This window comes from Rhamphochromis sp. 'chilingali' (genome assembly GCF_963969265.1).
Source record: "Rhamphochromis sp. 'chilingali' genome assembly, chromosome: 1".
NCBI classification, from domain to species: domain Eukaryota; kingdom Metazoa; phylum Chordata; class Actinopteri; order Cichliformes; family Cichlidae; genus Rhamphochromis; species Rhamphochromis sp. 'chilingali'.
Window position 1 is genome coordinate 40,804,052 of NC_137929.1, and position 6,990 is coordinate 40,811,041.

The 6,990-nt window shown below is 39.1% G+C and overlaps 1 long non-coding RNA gene across 1 annotated transcript; it reads right to left on the minus strand.

The window, feature by feature from the left end:
- Positions 1 to 4,511: 4,511 nt before the first annotated feature.
- On the minus strand, positions 4,512 to 5,745 carry LOC308392056. Its single transcript, XR_013970753.1, has 3 exons — positions 5,660 to 5,745; positions 4,827 to 5,445; positions 4,512 to 4,739 (listed from the first exon to the last, which is right to left on the minus strand). It is a non-coding gene; the product is annotated as an uncharacterized lncRNA (long non-coding RNA).
- Between the last annotated feature and the right edge of the window lie 1,245 nt (positions 5,746 to 6,990).

The following is a 6,990-nucleotide window of genomic DNA, read 5'->3' on the forward strand; positions in this document are numbered from 1 at the left end:
GAAGTACTGTCTGATCTTCGTACTCATTCTGCTGTCGTGTGTGTGTGTTCACCCAGGGATTGACGGAGGATTTACGGACACTAAGGAAGCACTTGGAGGAGAGATGGGCACTCACTACCATGCACGAGCTTACACGGAAGGAGGGACGCTCTATCACCATTGTTGCACATTTGAACTGTTGTCACCTTGCTGCACTGTAAATAAATGCACTGTCATTATTTCTGAGCTCCGCGCCTGAGTCCACTCTTTAACAACCGTGACAATTACTGTGCATAATTATTAGGCAACTTAACAAAAAACAAATATATACCCATTTCAATTATTTATTTTTACCAGTGAAACCAATATAACATCTCCACATTCACAAATATACATTTCTGACATTCAAAAACAAAACAAAAACAAATCAGCGACCAATATAGCCACGTTTCTTTGCAAGGACACTCAAAAGCCTGCCATCCATGGATTCTGTCAGTGTTTTGATCTGTTCACCATCAACATTGTGTGCAGCAGCAACCACAGCCTCCCAGACACTGTTCAGAGAGGTGTACTGTTTTCCCTCCTTGTAAATCTCACATTTGATGATGGACCACAGGTTCTCAATGGGGTTCAGATCAGGTGAACAAGGAGGCCATGTCATTAGTTTTTCTTCTTTTATACCCTTTCTTGCCAGCCACGCTGTGGAGTACTTGGGCGCGTGTGATGGAGCATTGTCCTGCATGAAAATCATGTTTTTCTTGAAGGATGCAGACTTCTTCCTGTACCACTGCTTGAAGAAGGTGTCTTCCAGAAACTGGCAGTAGGACTGGGAGTTGAGCTTGACTCCATCCTCAACCTGAAAAGGCCCCACAAGCTCATCTTTGATGATACCAGCCCAAACCAGTACTCCACCTCCACATTGCTGGTGTCTGAGTCAGACTGGAGCTCTCTGCCCTTTACCAATCCAGCCACGGGCCCATCCATTTGGCCCATCAAGACTCACTCTCATTTCATCAGTCCATAAAACCTTAGAAAAAACAGTCTTGAGATATTTCTTGGCCCAGTCTTGATGTTTCAGCTTGTGTGTCTTGTTCAGTGGTGGTCGTCTTTCAGCCTTTCTTACCTTGGCCATGTCTCTGAGTATTGCACACCTTGTGCTTTTGGGCACTCCAGTGATTTTGCAGCTCTGAAATATGGCCAAACTGGTGGCAAGTGGCATCTTGGCAGCTGCACGCTTGACTTTTCTCAGTTCATGGGCAGTTATTTTGCGCTTTGGTTTTTCCACACGCTTCTTGCGACCCTGTTGATTATTTTGAATGAAACGCTTGATTGTTCGATGATCACGCTTCAGAAGCTTTGCAATTTTGAGACTGCTTCATCCCTCTGCAAGATATCTCACTATTTTTGACTTTTCTGAGCCTGTCAAGTCCTTCTTTTGACCCACTTTGCCAAAGGAAAGGGCGTTGCCTAATAATTATGCGCACCTGATATAGGGTGTTGATGTCATTAGACCACACCCCTTCTCATTACAGAGATGCACATCACCTAATATGCTTAATTGGTAGTAGGCTTTCGAGCCTATACAGCTTGGAGTAAGACAACATGCATGAAGAGGATGATGTGGACAAAATACTCATTTGCCTAATAATTCTGCACTCCCTGTCCATATTTAGTTATAAAGTTCTTTTTTTATTATTCTAAAGACCCCAGTGATGAATTGTTGATTAGGATTGGGAAATTCAGAACTGAACAATCAAAACAGTAATACAAAATAACATATATAAGGAGTGTTTTTGTTTTTGCAAGCACATTAACCTTCTCTTATTAGTGAAATCCTCGAAACTCTAGTTTCAGGGAAACTGAAGATGCTGTGTTTGATTAGCAACTATTAACACACCCAAACGGTTAGGTGAGGCTCAGTAGCGATTCACCTGGTTATACTTGTCCTTCTTGCCTGACGTGAGACTGTTGTTCAACATGGGTTTTAAAGTGACAAATTAAGAGGTTCATTCGAAGATGTGTATGGAGGATAAATGACAAGTAAAAGACATCTTGATAAGACAGTTCTATAAATACAATGAGAGCTATCTGAGATAATGAAAAGAGTGACACACAGGTGGAAAAAATGACAGCTGAAGAGAATAGGGGCAGAGCAGACAATCATAATGGAAACAAAGGAACAGAAAGTAAAACGAGTCACACACACACCAAAAAAAGAGAAAATGAAAAGGAGACAAAACAACACTGAGTACTTCAGGACCAGAGGTAGGAAAAGTACAGTCTGTACTTAAGTAGAAGTACAGGTACTTGTTTTAAAATTTACGATTGGTAAAAGTTGAAGTATTGAATCAACTTCTTTACTAAATTAAAAGTGAGAAAGTAGAAGCTCTTAAATATATTTAAAGTTAAAAAAGTAGCTCTTGATGACGTTCCTATCAGCTATTTTTTTTGCAAAAGTAACTGAAACTTGTGCTATATTACTGTAATACAATTATAATCATGAGAATATAAAATATTTTAAAAGTCTAGGTTGTAGTTGTAATGAATGAATTCACCTTGAATCAGTAAAATGAGAGGAAAAACTGATTTTTCAGTTGTCTCAGTTGATTTCCATCCTCTACACTGACTGTATATGGTTCATATTATTGTTATACTAGACCGTATAATGCTGGTGTGAAGGTGGAATTCAGTGTATGAAGTCATATTAATCTTTACTACTGTTAATATAACCTACCACTGACCATGAACATCAGTCCAACACACCTTTCTTTATTTTAAATCCATCATAGTACAGAAAAGGGATTTGTTTATCCTGCACTAAACAGTGAGGTTTTTCATGCAAACGTTAAATAAGACAAAGTCATTATACCTTTGTTTGTTTTGCAGGATGTTTCAAAATATTTAAAAATAGCTTTGGGTTTCCAGTTTATCAAACACCACCTTACGTTAAATAAAAACTCTAATCGCCCTCTCCTGGCCTGTCTTTCCGATCGTTTTCCCTCTCTGAGTGAAGTTGGCTTTCGTTCTTTAATCTTCCTGTGAAATACAGCAGCTGCACAATTAACTAGCGACACACTGTGCAACAAAATGCACATACAGTAAAGTCTGCTGATATTTGTAGAGCTGTAAAAACATTGCACTTGAAATTACCTACCACTTTAAAAACGTTCATCCCCTTATCCTAATTGTCCTTTATGGGGTTCTGTATGGTAAAAGGTAGAGAACACTTCATCTGGCAGGACCAATTCTGTGGAAAGCACCTCAACATCATCTGCCGGTCTGGCTGGGCTTACAGTACATCATGTTAATGCATGTGTGCAAGTATTGTACAAACATTGCCTACCTAATTCCTTTACCTCCTTTTCCCTTCAGATGCTGTGGATGACGTGCAAAGAGTATACTTCTACAGCACCAAGAATGCATCAAGTAAATAGTAAAGGAGAATGACATACTAACAATGGAATGTTTAGCTTATTTAGAAGAACTTTTTTGCACTCCTATAATTATGTACACTCTTCTGCACAAAAAACATGTTTGTCTGGTTCATAACTCTTGCTCATAGTAATTTTACTTGTACTAAATATTTGTGCTTATTACTAAGTTAAATATCCCTCCACAGCAAATGTAATACATTGCTATATTCAGCAATATATCACATTATTAACGGGTATTTCTTGTTGTGTTAGAGGCTTTAACATTAAAATGTAGATTACACTTGAGAAATGCAACAACACAAATGGATGTTTTTAAAAGGTAATAAAGTTTGCATTTAAACAGCAGCGGATATGGTTGTGTGTAGGGATGCACGATATTAGGAAAACCTGCAATGTGCGATTACTGTGATCAATATTGTGATAACAATATGACTTGCAATAAAATAAATAGCAAAAAAACAAACAAATATATAATTTCCGTTTTAACAACAGTTTTATTTAAAGAAAGCTGCTGTATTAGCAGTGTAACAACAAAGTGCACTTTAGCATTGAAACATTGCCCCCATAAAAAATTTTCTGAGGCTTGAATTCTGAAAGATATAGTTTCCGGTGTCTATAATTAGTTTTAAATAAACATAACTTAAATTATACTGCAAATTATCTCAATGTAGTTCTTCATCATTTTACCACTCACCAAGTAGTTATGATGTAAGTCAAAACTGGAGAGGAAACTTTACTAGATTAAACTATAGGTAAGAACTTGTTTGCTGTGGAAACACACCAAAGAACAATTGTCTACCTTTGTGGTAGTACTGGCCAAGACTAATATTATCAACAATTAAGAACAATGTAGGTAGTGTATGTTTGTACTTTTTTGGAAAAAAAAAAGTTTCTTTATCTTGCATTCATCCTTCCTGAGTGGATGTTTTTTATGGCAAGTTCTTGGTAAGAAAAACCAACATGTTAACTTTCCAAGGTTTTAAACATGTGCGCTGACATGTTACTATGTTTCCTGATGTACTAAAAAAATCTCTCTGAAGGTGAGCTACTTGCAGGTATGCAGAGATACTTCCTTGCAAGCTTGGTTACCTGTGGGAATGTAATTTGGTGGAGTTTCCACCATGCCAAGAGGTCTTCCTTACTGTCTATGGCTGTTGATAGCAAGTGGCTGCTAAGCTCAGCTTCAACAGCTTATGAAACATGCATAAAAGAGGAGGTAGGGATTGGAGATGCCTTGAAGAAACTGCCCAGTGACCTTTTTGCATTCTTCAGGGGAGGATTGGGTGGATCATTTGTCTGGGCCTCTGGTTCAGCGGAGCTTCTCTCCTGGAACAGAGAGCAGAATACAGGAAAAGTAAACATTTTGGACTAAATATGAATTGAAAGGTTTTATATATAAGCATGCATGAATACCTTCTCTGCCACTGCTTCCATTTCTGACATCACTCTGGTCTTGATGTCTGAGAGTCGGTCAGTGCTGATGTAGCTGACTTTAAATCTGGGATCCATGAAGCACGCCATGTCTAGAAGTTCCTGGGTTTCTGGATTTTCATATTTAGTAATCAGGTGGTCAAGGATTTTCTTCTTAATTCATTTTGTCAAATCACTGTCTTCTTACTTCTCTGCAAGCACCGACGTCTTCATCAGATGAAGGACCGGTTTTACATATGAAACACTAATGTAACTCTCACCAGAGAGGGCATCTGTAAAGTCTTGAAGGGGGTGTAATGCCTGGTTGACAGACTCCAGTACCTCAAGATCCTGCCAAGTAGGAATCAAGTGTCTTGATTTCTTGTCTGCTGAGATGACATCAGAAATGGCCCGCTGCTGCTCCAGGACTCTCTCGATCATCTTCTGCCTGGAACCCCACCTGGTTGGGCATTCTGTGATGAGTGTGTGCTCTGGCAGGTTAAGCTTCTGCTGTGCTTTTTTCAGAGCCATCTTTGCTTTCCAGCTGTGGCAAAAATGTCCAACTAACATTTTTCAAAGTCCAATGGCTCAGGCATTGCGGCATCATCTTTGACAGAATTTTCTGGAGAAAGAAGAGGAAACAAAAAAACAGTACTGTTTAAAACCTGTTTGTAAAAACGAATTGAAACGTATAACTAAAGTTGTCTAAAAAAAAAAGGTAACATTATCCTTATCAATATTGTCATTACATAAGTTGAAGCTAATAAAAATAATTTGATAGTAACGTACAGCACATTTTCATAGTTAAAAAAAGTTTTGCCTTGAATAAAACTTACTGATTGCTAGGTGCAGCCTGTGTCCAAAACACTGAAGTCTGACCCAGTTGTTTAGCTCCGTGGCTCTCGCAACATTGGCAGCGTTGTCTGTGGTGATGCACACTTGTCGGACTTCTTTAAGATCCCAGCTGGCTAGCACCTCACGTAATACATGGGCTATATTTTCACTAGTGTGAGAGTCTGGAAAATACACAGTGTCTAGACACCGTGTTTTCAGTTCAAAGTCTTCGGTGAAGAAGTGCACTGTGAAACTCATATATGGTTCCGTTGTACGACTTGACCACAGGTCTTAGTGCGTGCGTAGTTTTCAGCTTGGCTCAGTTCAAACATGACTTGCGACATGTTTCGCACATTTGTGGAATGGCGACATGGGAAAAGTAGTTTTGTGAGGGGATGCGTTATCTCCGGTCCACTTTATGTATCAGACTGGTGAGGCCCTCTCTGCTAACTGTATTTATAGGCATGATGTCTTTAGCCAAAAAATGTGTAATGGCCTCTGTTATTTCTTTGTACTACTTTGACGTTTTCTCATAAGGAGTTCCACTTGAAAAACTCTGATACAGAGACGGCTGTTGGACTGCTGTGCTCTTTGTCTTAACATTAGCAACCTTTGTTTGGCTAGCCCTGTCTTTCTGGAACTATTCAAACAGTTCTCTCTGGTTGTATTGAAGAAGATGGTGGAGATTAGTCGTGTTTCCTCTGGTGGTTGCCACGAGTGTTTGGCAAGTTTTGCAGAGTACCTGTGTTTGGAGAAAGTTGTCTTTATCAAATCCAAAGTACCTCCAAATAAGCGAGGTACTATTTTTTTTTTTTTTTTTTTAGACACAAGTTCATAGTCAGTAGTGTTCTCATCATGCGTCTCACTCTCAGCCATTACAACTCTGACTTGTTGCTGCAGTGTTGTTCGCTCCCCACCTACGTGGGAGACGGGCCTCTAATCCGTTTGATTGGTTAATGCTATGAAGGGCTCTATTTGACTGGTCAAATGTGTAAAGGGGTTTCTTTGATTGGCAAATTCTTTAAAGCACATGTGTAAACATTTTGAGGTACCCAATTATCACAGTTTATGCCATCTTTTGTGATGGGCCCATCGCACAGGCTGGTATCGCGATGACAATAGATTTTCGATTTATTATGCAGGCCTAGTTGTGTGTGAAATTAGTGGATTGACCTTGAAATTCTGTAGCCAGTCTTGCTAACCTTTGCAGAACAGAAGAAGCAGCAGATATCAATCTGGGTGTGTTTTTTGTTCATGCAAACTTTAGTGACTAAAATTTGCATTTTTTTAAATCTCAACAAACAAGGGTGTGATTATGAGAGCTTAGTAGAAA